The sequence below is a fragment of the Ranitomeya imitator genome, chromosome 4, assembly GCF_032444005.1.
Source record: "Ranitomeya imitator isolate aRanImi1 chromosome 4, aRanImi1.pri, whole genome shotgun sequence".
Lineage (NCBI taxonomy): Eukaryota > Metazoa > Chordata > Amphibia > Anura > Dendrobatidae > Ranitomeya > Ranitomeya imitator.
This window is the reverse complement of record NC_091285.1, coordinates 28,242,168-28,254,338: the sequence shown is the minus strand read 5'-3', so window position 1 is coordinate 28,254,338 and position 12,171 is coordinate 28,242,168.

Here is a 12,171-nt window from a genome sequence, read left to right as displayed (position 1 = left end):
TAAACCACCCAAAAACATTTAAAAAAATTAACCCTTAAATCACTAGCGATTGCTTCATTAAAGAGAATCTGTCAGCAGGATCAACCCTCCTATGGGCATGTAGGTCATAGGAAGCTGAATAAAATGATACCTTGATATCTGCGATCTGATGCCTTATCCCAGAGAAATCCACTGTTTTTTTTTTAATATGTAAATGATCTGTTAAGATCTATGGGCCGGACATAGATCTCCCCGAGAATCTGCCTCCAGAGATTATTGTAAATGAAAGGGGGAGTTACAAGTGTGAGACCTGTAGATCATGAGAAAAGACTGTCAGTCGTTACATGTCTCATACTGGTAATACTCCTTCTCATGTAAAATATTTCCAATATCCCCAATCTGGAGTCAGATTCTTGGCGAGATCTATGTCTGGCCCATAGATCTTAACACTATTTTTATGCTGTGAAGGGCCCAATACCCAGGGACCTTCCCAGCCTGATATCATCTCACAGCTGTCTGCTTTACCTTGGCTGCCTTCATAAAAAAGGAGGAACCCAAAGTTGTTGCTTGTTTCTTTCATTTATTTATTTGTTTAAACAAGGCTGAAAAATTGTAGAATAAACTCCATATGAAAGGCACTTGAGGGTGCAAGTTTATAATATGTAGGGGGCTATGAAATTTTCTATCTCCAGGATATCTATCTCACACCGTATCTATCTATCTTCTATCTATAGCTTTATATTAGATTGCTTTATTAGTTTGTAAACTAGCTTTAAAGCACCACTCCGGCATTTTGTTTCACCGCTGGAGTGGCGCTTTAAGCATAAGTCCCCTACACATGGATATATACTCACCCTCCGGGGTATTTTACTGTTTTTCGGCACCGGTCGGCTCTCGCGGTGCCATCTTGTAAGAGAAGCATTCGACTAGCCAAAAGTCAGAAGCCACATCACAAGCTCTCCATGGATGTCTAGGATAGCCAGAACGAGGCCAGAACAAGGCTCTCATAGGCTTACATTGATTAGTGACCTCTGCGCCGCTCCATGAAACAATGGAGCATCCGGGAGGTCACAAACTGCAGGAAATGGAGCGGTGCGGGGGAGAAAACGGATGAAAACGCTGGAAGGTGAGTATCAGACAAGGGGCAGGGGACTAGATTTTTAAGCACCACTCCAATGGTGAAATAACAAAAAACATTGGAATGGTGCAGGTTAAAAACACATTACATGCAGAAGTCATACGGATGCTAGGCGAGAAAAAAAAAATTGCGCACTCACATGACATACAGATGACACTCGTCCAACTTTTTAGGATGAACATCGGAGCGGTTTTCTATATGCAGATGAGAGCGAACCCTAACAACCGTTGAAACATGACCAAACTGAGGTCTTCTTTTCGAGAGAGGCAGGTCTCCCAGATTTTTGGAAAAGAAAAAAGTTGGACAGAAGAAGTGATGATGTGGTCCCCATCTCATAGCTACGGAAGAGACCATAAAATTAATGGAACTGTTTTTCACCAGATGGTTCCTGAACATTGTTGAGTCCAACCAAAGATTAATAGAGGATATCCAGAAGATACATACGGGTTCTACCTCTAGGAACCACCACCTAAGATTGGAAATGGAGGTCTCCCAACCCATGTTCTACCTGATGAGATGAACATTTCTTTGTATTCATGTCTACTGGAGATATGGAAATAGCGAGGCATACTTCGGTGGCCATCTCACCAGTGGGACAAAGGCAGGAGGCCTTGTTCTTCACATATCCTCCGATCACTGTTTGACATGGTGATAACTGATAACCCTTTAATTTCTAGGGTACTAAAGACATTTTAAACATGTTTTTTGAGAAAATATATCATAGATTTCTCTGAACTCTTGGGTCTAAAGTTTATTTTTACTTGTTGTGGTTTGTCAGCTTTACAGTCAAGGAAGTATCGACCTCAGTCAATGATTTTTTTGCAGCTGGTTTTCTTCTATGTGGTCCCACTTGACTCTGGAGAGATATGACTGTGCTTACTTTACACAACCTATTTGGGGGTTTCTTCTGAAAACCTCAATTATTCTCATATGTCACATCCTCCTCCTCATCGATGTATCTTATGACACTTTAACGGTTTCCATCATCATAGAAATAGAAGACTTCCATTATTTCCCAAAATGTTGGTGCAAGGATGCCATTCTTCGGGATCTTTAGCCCTAATATTACAACCTGTGAATCGGATGGCTGAGCTGTTTAAACGGAAGTAAAGGCGAGAGGGCTCCACCACATCATTGGTGGGTATCCTCTATCCAGTCGTGGCTGTCACAATAGCCTAACCATACTTCAAAAGACTAAGAGACAGCCACTGTTACTTACTCTCCTGCCATAGCTCAATCACAAGGCTTGGGTCCCTTCTCCTTCGTATGTACCATAATAGTCTATGATGGGTTTCTCTCGTAAGCTGGTGACCTCCTCTGATATCATCCCCTTAAACCTTTTAATGCCCTGCTTTGGCAGAAGTCAGGTGTTTGGAAACTAAGTAGCATTGTTTCAGTTGCCTCAAATTTTTCAGGAATTTGCTGCTACGTCCCTTGGTCCAGCTTCGAACAGTTGTCTCTCATCTCCTCTTGACTTCTGTGATACAACCAGAGATACATCAAAGTTCAGTCCAAACTTGGCGTTGTCCACACCAACTCCTAAGCAAGTTACCAACTTCCTGCAACTGTTCAGACCTGACATCTGCCATCAAAGTAATTCATATCTTCAAGCAAACCTCCACTTTGCCAATACATGATTGAATTCCTCTGATTCAACATTGCTTTACTGGAAAATAATAGACTGCACCTACGTGTCTGTTACATTGCTGGCATTAACCATTGTCCTGCTAGAAGAAACCAGACTACAAATACTTCTTTGTTAGGCCGGTTTCACACGTCAGTGGCTCCGGTACGTGAGGTGACAGTTTCCTCACGTACCGGAGCCACTGACACACGTAGACGCATTAAAATCAATGTGTCTGTGCAGATGTCATTGATTTTTTGCGGACCGTGTCTCCGTGTGCCAAACACGGAGACATGTCAGTGTTCGTGGCCTGGCAGCACCTTCTATTGTAAGCGGTCACGTGGGGCCGCCGATTACAGTCATGAATATGCAGCTCCACCTCCCATAGGGGTGGAGCCGCATATTCATTACTGTAAATGAGCGGCCCCACGTGACTGCATACAGTAGAAGGTGCGGCCAGGAGAGGAAGCAGCGACAGCCAATGAGGGAGCTGGGTATTTTCAGAACAGCGGGGGGTGCACAGGGGGTGGGGACATGGACCTTTATTTTATACACGAAAAACCACAAAAAAAATGGACTATTCATATCTTCTCTGCAACAATTGCTGCTGCACAGAAGATATGAATCGCGGTTTCAGCACGATGCAGGGGACAGCGCTAAACTTTAGCGCTGTCTCCTGCACGCTCTGTGTGGTAACCAGTGGGCACACGGGCGGCACACATGTGCCGCACGTGTGCCACACTGACTCGGATAATTCCGGTACCGATTTTTTCCGGTACCGGAATTATCTGGATGTGTGGGACTGCCCTTAAATGAATGTTATTAACCATTTCCCTGCTGGAAGATACCAGATTGCATTTACTTCTCTGTTACATTGCTGCTATTAACCATTTCCCTGCTGGAAGATACCAGTTTGCATTTACCTCTCTGTTACATTGCTTCTATTAACCATTACCCTACTGGAAGATACCAGAATGCATTTGCTTATTGGTTACTCCTCTCTGCTTCTATTAACCATTACCCTACAGGAAGATACCAGAATGCATTTGCTTCTTGGTTACTCCTCTCTGCTTCTATTAACCATTACCCTACTGGAAGATACCAGGATGCATTTACTTCTTGGTTACTCCTCTCTGCTTCTACTAACCATTACCCTACTGGAAAAAAACCGTAAGGCTATGTTCACACCTAGGAAGGGGGCTGCGGGTTCTCCCGCGGGTTTTCCCGCAGCGGATTTGATAAATCTGCAGGGCAAACCCGCTGCGGTTATCCCTGCAGATTTATCGCGGTTTGGCTGCCGTCACACTATCAGTATTTGGTCAGTATTTTACATCAGTATTTGTAAGCCAAAACCAGGAGTGGGTGATAAATGCAGAAGTGGTGATGTGTTTCAATTATACTTTTCCTCTGATTGTTCCATTCCTGGTTTTGGCTTCCAAATACTGATGTAAAATACTGACCAAATACTGCTAGTGTGACGGCAGCCTTTGTGTTGCGGGTTCCGCTGCGGGATTTACTCCTACTATTGATGCAGCAATATGCAGCATCAATAGTAATGTTAAAAATAATAAAAATAATGATATACTCACCCTCTGACGTCCCGATCTCCTCGGCGCTGCAGGCGGCGGTCAAGTTCCAAAGATGCTGTGCGAGAAGGACCTTCGTGACGTCATGGTCATGTGACCACGACGTCACCGCAGGTCCTGGTCGCATAGCAACTCTGAGACCGGACGGCCGCGTGCAGCGCTGAGGAGATCGGGACGTCAGAGGGCGAGTATATCATGATTTTTTTTTTTTTTTTTTTTTTACACAAATATGGTTCCCGGGGCCTGGAGGAGAGTCTCCTCTCCTCCACCCCGGGTACCACCAGCACATTTCCGCTTACTTCCCGCATGGTGGGCACAGCCCCATGCGGGAAGTAAGCGGATCAATGCATTCCTATGGGTGCAGAATCGCTGCGATTCTGCACAAAGAAGTGACATGCTGCGGGTTGTAAACCGCTGCGTTCCCGCGCGGTTTTTCCCGCAGCATGTGAACAGCGGTTTGCGGTTTCCATAGGGTTTACATATTACTGTAAACGCAATGGAAACTGCAGCGGACCCGCAGAGGCAAAATCGCCGCGGTTCCGCGATAAAAACCGCGAAGTGTGAACATGGCCTTACCCTACTGGAAAATACCAGAATGCATTTACTTCTCGGTTACTCCTCTCTGCTTCTATTAACCATTACCCTACTGGAAGATACCAGAATGCATTTACTTCTCGGTCACTTCTCTCTGCTTCTATTAACCATTACCCTACTGGAAAATACCAGAATGCATTTACTTCTCGGTCACTTCTCTCTGCTTCTATTAACCATTACCCTACTGGAAGATACCAGAATGCATTTACTTCTCAGTCACTCCTCTCTGCATCTATTAACCATTACCCTACTGGAAGATACCAGAATGCATTTACTTCTCGGTCACTTCTCTCTGCTTCTATTAACCATTACCCTACTGGAAGATACCAGAATGCATTTACTTCTCGGTTACTCCTCTCTGTTTCTATTAACCATTACCCTACAGGAAGATACCAGAATGCATTTACTTCTCGGTTACTCCTCTCTGTTTCTATTAACCATTACCCTACTGGAAGATACCAGAATGCATTTACTTCTCGGTTACTCCTCTGTTTAATCATTGCTCTGCTCAAAGATACAAGACTGTTTTCCAGACTGTTTCCCTAACAGAATATAAAATTTTACCATTCTCCTATTGTTCCTGTGTGCATCCACACACGCGGCTTTGCTTTATCTGTGCTACCTGTTCCGCTTGTTTTTCTACTATCCTGGTCCTCGCTGATCCAAGTTACATCGCCTCCACTCCATGCTGATCACTGAGACCTATAGCTTAGAGAGCCCGCTTCACTAGCGGTGTTATCCGAGCATGCTCTGGTGCCATCTGAGTGTCTTCGGTTTGTTCAAAAAATATGTTTAAGTCCCCACTCCTGCATGTCTTGTGGCTGTTTGACAGCTGTAACACATGCAGGGATTGCCTAATAAACAGGTAATCCCTGCATGATGGGCTCCAGCTATCAAACAGCCGTGACATATGCAGGCTCAGGGACTTAAACATATTTTTCGAGCATGTCAAAGACACTCGGTTGGCACCCGAGCATGCTCAGATAACACTTTAAGCACGTTATTAATGATTAGGACCCGTAATCTAAAAAAAAAAACAAGGGTCCTGTATCCCCCATGAATAGCAGTGGTATTGACTTTGTCAATGGGCCAAACACTTTCCGAAAAGGGTCACATGATTTCCAGACAGTAAAAACTAAGATCAACTTTTTTTTTTTTTTTTATTTACTCAGTAAATTGACAAAGGCGTAATAAAACAGCACCACTCCCAGGACACAAAAGATTCCCTTCTATTAACATGTAAAACAAAGAATGTACCTGCTCATCAGACCCATGGAGCTTCTTGATCAGAAGTGTATTTAATCTTCCCACCCTTATGTATCATGTCCAGGAGGAACAAAGAGGCGGCAGATGAATGGAGCAGCCTCCACCCATGATGGTTCTCAGACCGTCATCGCGTCCAGCTCCTGAGACCGAAGACGAAAAATAATTATACCTTTTTTTTTTTTTACTTGATCCTGCAACATGAAAAATTGAAGTCTACTATGCTATTCCATATCTTACTTTTTGCAATATACTGATGTATAACAGCCAGGTGGAAGCAACAATGAATTCTTGGTTTCCATCTGGCAGTAGATCAGAACACAGTCTAAAAGCGCAGTAATAAAGACTTTTTTTGTTGCAATAAAAAAAATATACATGTGAGAGAGAAATATGTAACATTGATAGAAGAATCAAAATCAAATCAATATTACATTATTATTTCATTATGAGACAGAAGGATTTGCCCAAGCGACATCTATAGAAGATCTGTGGTCGGTTCTCCAAGATGTTTGGAACAACCTTCCTGCCGAGTTCCTTCAAAACGGTGTTCAAGTGCGAAGTGTATCAAGAAGAATTGATTTAGGCAAGTATTGGAGATTAAGTCAGGATTAATGGTGTGCTGAAGGCTGAAAAATACAGGTGGACAAGTATCCATCATGTAGGATTCCGATTAGCTCCAACTTAATTTTGCAGTAGGACAAGAACCCCAAACATACAGCCAATGTCATTAAGAATGGTCTTCAGGGTTAAGAAGAATGAGGAGACCTGAAAGTCATCATCCGGTCCGTCTGGGGATTAGGAATTGTGCAAGCGACATCCACAGAAGATCTGTGGTTGGTTCTCCAAGATGTTTGGAACAACCTCCCTGCCGAGTTCCTTCAAAAACTGCGTGAAAGAACAAGTGTATCTAGAAGAACTGATGAAGGCCAAGAGTGGTCACCAAATATAGATGGGATTTAGATTAATCTTTTGTTCATTCACTTTGTATTTTGTTAATTGTTAAACACTTAGTGATGACTGGATGCGCTGGATAAGGTGTTATCTGAGCATGCTCGAGTGCTAACTTGAACATATTTTTCGGGCATTTATTCTTCTTATTTCTTAAAGGGATTATCCAGTTAAAAAAAGAAAAAATTTCCCCAGGAGGTTGGATCTGTAAAAAAAAAAAAAAAAAAGTAAATTAATTGATGGTCCCCTACGGGCACCCACCTGGATCCAGCACCAGCACAGGAAGTGGAGACATCATGGCTCCAGCAGCCGCAAAACCTCAGCGTCCTGTTATTGGCTGCAGCAGTCAGGTGACTTACAGAAAAACAGCCAATGACACGTTACTCAAGTCACCTGATTCATGCAGCCAATCACAAGCCACAGATATCCCGTGTCCGGTGGAATGGTGTCATCTTCACTTCCAGTGTGATCACAGACCATGGAGCGGTCTGTGCAGGATCCATGTGAATGCCGGGAGGCGAGTATCAATTCATTTGTGATACTTTACAGATACAAGTCTCCGGGGGACTTTTTGTTTTTGCCAAGACAACCTCTTTAAATGTTACAAAAAAAAATGAATATAAAAAATAAAAAGTTTAAGTCAGTCTGAAAAAGAAAAAAAAAAAAAAAGGTATAATTAATATATATATATATATATATATATATATATATATATATATATATATATATATATATACATATATACATATATACATATATACATACACATATATATATACACACACAAAAAATAAAAAATACATTTTGGGAATGGTGTAACAAAAAACAAAAACAAAACAGAACTGTTGGGGTTTTTTTCAGTCACCTCAACTCTTCCCAAAAAAAATGGGATCAGTCATACACAACCCAATGGATGAAAGAAAAAGGCAAAAAAAAGGCAAAAAATAGATAATGTAAAAAAAAAAAAAAAAAATTTACGACCGCAAAAAAAAATAAAAAATGTTAATCCACATCTGAATAAAAATTTTTTGGGAATAGTTTAAAAACCATAAAGGAATAAAAAAAAAAAATATAAAATACAAAAAACAGTATATATTTGATACTGCCGAAATCACAGTCATTACTGAATTATTTGTATCACACATTGAATAACGACATATGAGAAACAATGGCGGTGTCGGGTTTCGCACAAGATGTGTTTGTCATTTTTCAGTATATTACATGGTAACGAGACATGTGTCATTTATAACAGGAACTCGTTCCACAAAAAAAAAAAAAAAAATTATAATCTTATCAATGGAAAAATAAGAAAAAAAAAAATTATGGATCTTGGAAAAAAAGAATAATAAAAAATGGTAAAAAAAAAAAAAAAAGTGAAATTTGCCGGAGCTGGAAGGGGTTACTCATGAGCCCAACAAGTGAATCACTCCCTGTTGCTTTTATTATTCAGATTTGCAAAATATCTCCTGGAAATGTATATTAAATGTAATTATCGGTAGACACAACTTATAGAAGAGGCTCCACATCAAAGCAAGTGTCCGGACAGGTGAAAGCACTTGAGCGTCTCCTAATAATGCTGGAATGGTGAGACAGCGCCGCCTGGTGTGCAATCATTGTAAGTGCAATGTTTATCGATCGATCCATCTGTGTATCCATCTGCAGTATATGGACACAAATTAACCAGCCATTTAAAAAAATTTACAAAATTTAGCAATAGATTCCATCAGGAAATGGCTGGCACTCCGCCGACCATTGTGCATATCCATTAAATTTCAGAGCAAATGTGTGTGCCATCTAGTGGTAATAAGTGGTATTACTAGCAGAACTGTCTAGTACCATAAGGCTATGAGCCACTTCGTGGAAACTCCTCTTCTTTAGGTTATGCGCATACGGACACCTTTTCCAGGTGGAAGAACTTGCTGACATCTTTTCGGGCTTCCAACTGATGAATATTGTAAAATACTGAGCGTCTTCAGAACACAAAATGCCTGAGGTCAGGTTACTTCCCTTAAAGAGAACTTGTCAGTAGAATCAACCCTCCCAAGCCGTCTACATGGACATGTAGATCATTGGAAGCAGAATAAAACGATACCTTGATATGTGTGATCTGATGTCTTATTCCAGAGAAATATGCGTTTTTCTTATATGGATATGAGCTGTTAAGATCGATTTTTGATAAAGTTTTGGAGTTGAAACCTTAAAAATGTGGAGTTTCCACTCAAAAACGTCAGTCTTTTGAAAGCCTGAAGTGTTTAAAAAAAAAAAGAATTGAAAGATGGAATATATGAAGAGAAAGTCGTTCTTACATAGAAATTAATAGGTTTCTTTATTTGAGCGTTTCGCTCAAGTGCTTCTTCAGGTGCATTCCAAGCAACAAAAAAAAAAAAAAAACACCTGAAGGAGGAGTAGTGCGAAACCCAAAAGTTAAAAATTAATGTGTGACATAACAGGACTCGATACATACAGTTTAGAACATATTTACATTTTATTGTGGATTCATCAATAGGCCAAAAAACAACAGCAAAAAAAAAAAACAATGTGATTCATAGGAATGACAAACCAAAATTCTGACAGCGCCTGCGAAGAGTTAACAATTCACTCAACACGAATATCTTCCAGCCAAAAGTCTCATAGAGACAAAATCCTGGACACCCCAAAGAGGTATAGGAAATGTCAATGAGTATTTCCACAAGAAATTACTAAGAACTGGCAGCAACAGAAATATGGGAAACGACAATTCGAGTAGGTGTAAAGTTTTAGTGCCTACAGGTCCAGGCTCAACTATTCAATGCTTAGTGGGAGAAACAGATGTAAAGCCCCAATAAGCATCACTAAATAGCGCCCCTAGTGGACGATAGGCTTCATTCCTCCAGAGGAGAGTTGTGCTGCAGTGAAAAAAGTGAATGGAGATTTGTTAAAATTCATACAGAGGAAAAGTGAAGTCTTTTTTTGATTGACACCTTCCAAGAGCACCGGGCTCCATTGCATAACATTTTTATTTATTTAATTTCATCATTTTTTTTCTCCCCAGTCTAGATGTATTGATGTATTTTTGTGGTTGTCTTGGGAAATACTTTCTTTTTTTTTTTTGGGGGGGAAGGGGGGGGGGGGGGGGGGGAATGATAGAAAAACCCTGAATTTTTTGTATTGTTTACCTGTTTTTTGTCTTGTTTCTTTTTTTTTTTTTTTTTTTTTTTTTTAAGTGTTCACTGAGGATATATATATTAAAAAAAAAAAAAATACATATTACTTGTGTTGCCACATTTGTAAAAACCAGAACTACAATTTGTTTTTTCATATATGATAAAAAAAAAAATATATATATAGTTCTGGTTTTTACGAATGTGGCAATACCAATAAATGTAATGTAATATATATATATATATATATATATATATATATATATATATATATATATATATACAGTACAGACCAAAAGTTTGGACACACCTTCTCATTTAAAGATTTTTCTGTATTTTCATGACTATGAAAATTGTACATTCACACTGAAGGCATCAAAACTATGAATTATCACATGTGGAATTATATACTGTACAAAAAAGTGTGAAACAACTGAAAATATGTCTTATATTCTAGATTCTTCAAAGTAGCCACCTTTTGCTTTGATGACTGCTTTGCACACTCTTGGCATTCTCTTGATAAGACATCATTTCAGTTGTTTCACACTTTTTTTTTGTTAAGTACCGTATTTTCCGGCGTATAAGACGACCTTTTAACCCCTGAAAATCTTCTTAAAAGTTGGGGGTCGTGTTATGAGGCGGGTGCATATAGTGGGGGGGGGGGGGGTGGGATCCCGAAATCTCGAGATCTCAGGAGACAAGGTCTGAATCTGAGCACATGTGTTAATTCATAGTTTTGATGCCTTCAGTGTGAATGCACAATTTTCATAGTCATGAAAACCCAGAAAAATCTTTAAATGAGAAAGTGTGTCCAAACTTTTGGTGTGTAATTATATATATATATATATATATATATATATATATATATATATATATATATAATGTGTGTGTCTGCGTGCATATATAAATACATTACAATATATATATATATATATTATTAAGCAGCTATGAATTCTGTCGTTATGTACGCACCGCCTAGATTTATGTATGGAACGCCTATATTCACAAAGGGTATAAAATAAAAGAACACTCCTTTAATCCTTGGAGATTGTTGAAAACTAAATACATTACCTGCATATTTCTTCTGTTCTCACCGGCTTAAGTAGTATAAAATGCCAGAAACGTCTAAATTGAGGCTGATCTACCAGCATCTAAGGGGTTAAGCCCCTGTAATAACGCGCATCGGCCATTTTATTGGTTGCTCTGGGCAATTACTTCACTTTTGCTTTGTACCAAGTTTTAATACCTTTCTCCCATTCGTTTGACCTTTTTTTTTTGACAGCTTCATTTTTTGTCACTAGGTTGTCACCCAGTTTTATAATAAAAAAAAAAAAAAAGAAGAGTGATGGGGGCATCATTGGATAATTAGGACGTCTGTGGGAGTTAAAAGGGCAGTCACACGTCCAGAGAATTAAATTAAATAATATTACATAATGCAATAAACACACAAAATGTACAACTTTTTAACAATTCAACAAAAAAAATCATCACAAAGGGTGACTTTTTCTTTTAGTAGAAATACCTTCTAAGAGTTGATACATTGGCCAAAAAAAAAAAAAAAAAAAAACCCACTTCTCATACAATATTTGTTGAAACTTTTGTCCTAACTCCTGAACCATTTTTCCAATTAAAAAAAAAAATAAAAAAAAAAAAATTGGAAGGGCCTATCGATATCAATCAGCCTAGTCGACAACAAGTGTTGCATTTCCCTGCAGTGCGACCACAGGGAAACATCAAGTATTACACTGTTATAAATTAATGGTTTCCAGGTCCTCCTAACTTACAGGCACTGTTTAGTGAGGGTCCGTAACACAAAAAAAAAAAAAAAACTATCAACCGATTTTTTTTTCGCCTTTTATATTTTTCTACCTTATTCCAAGAGCTATCATTTATTTATTT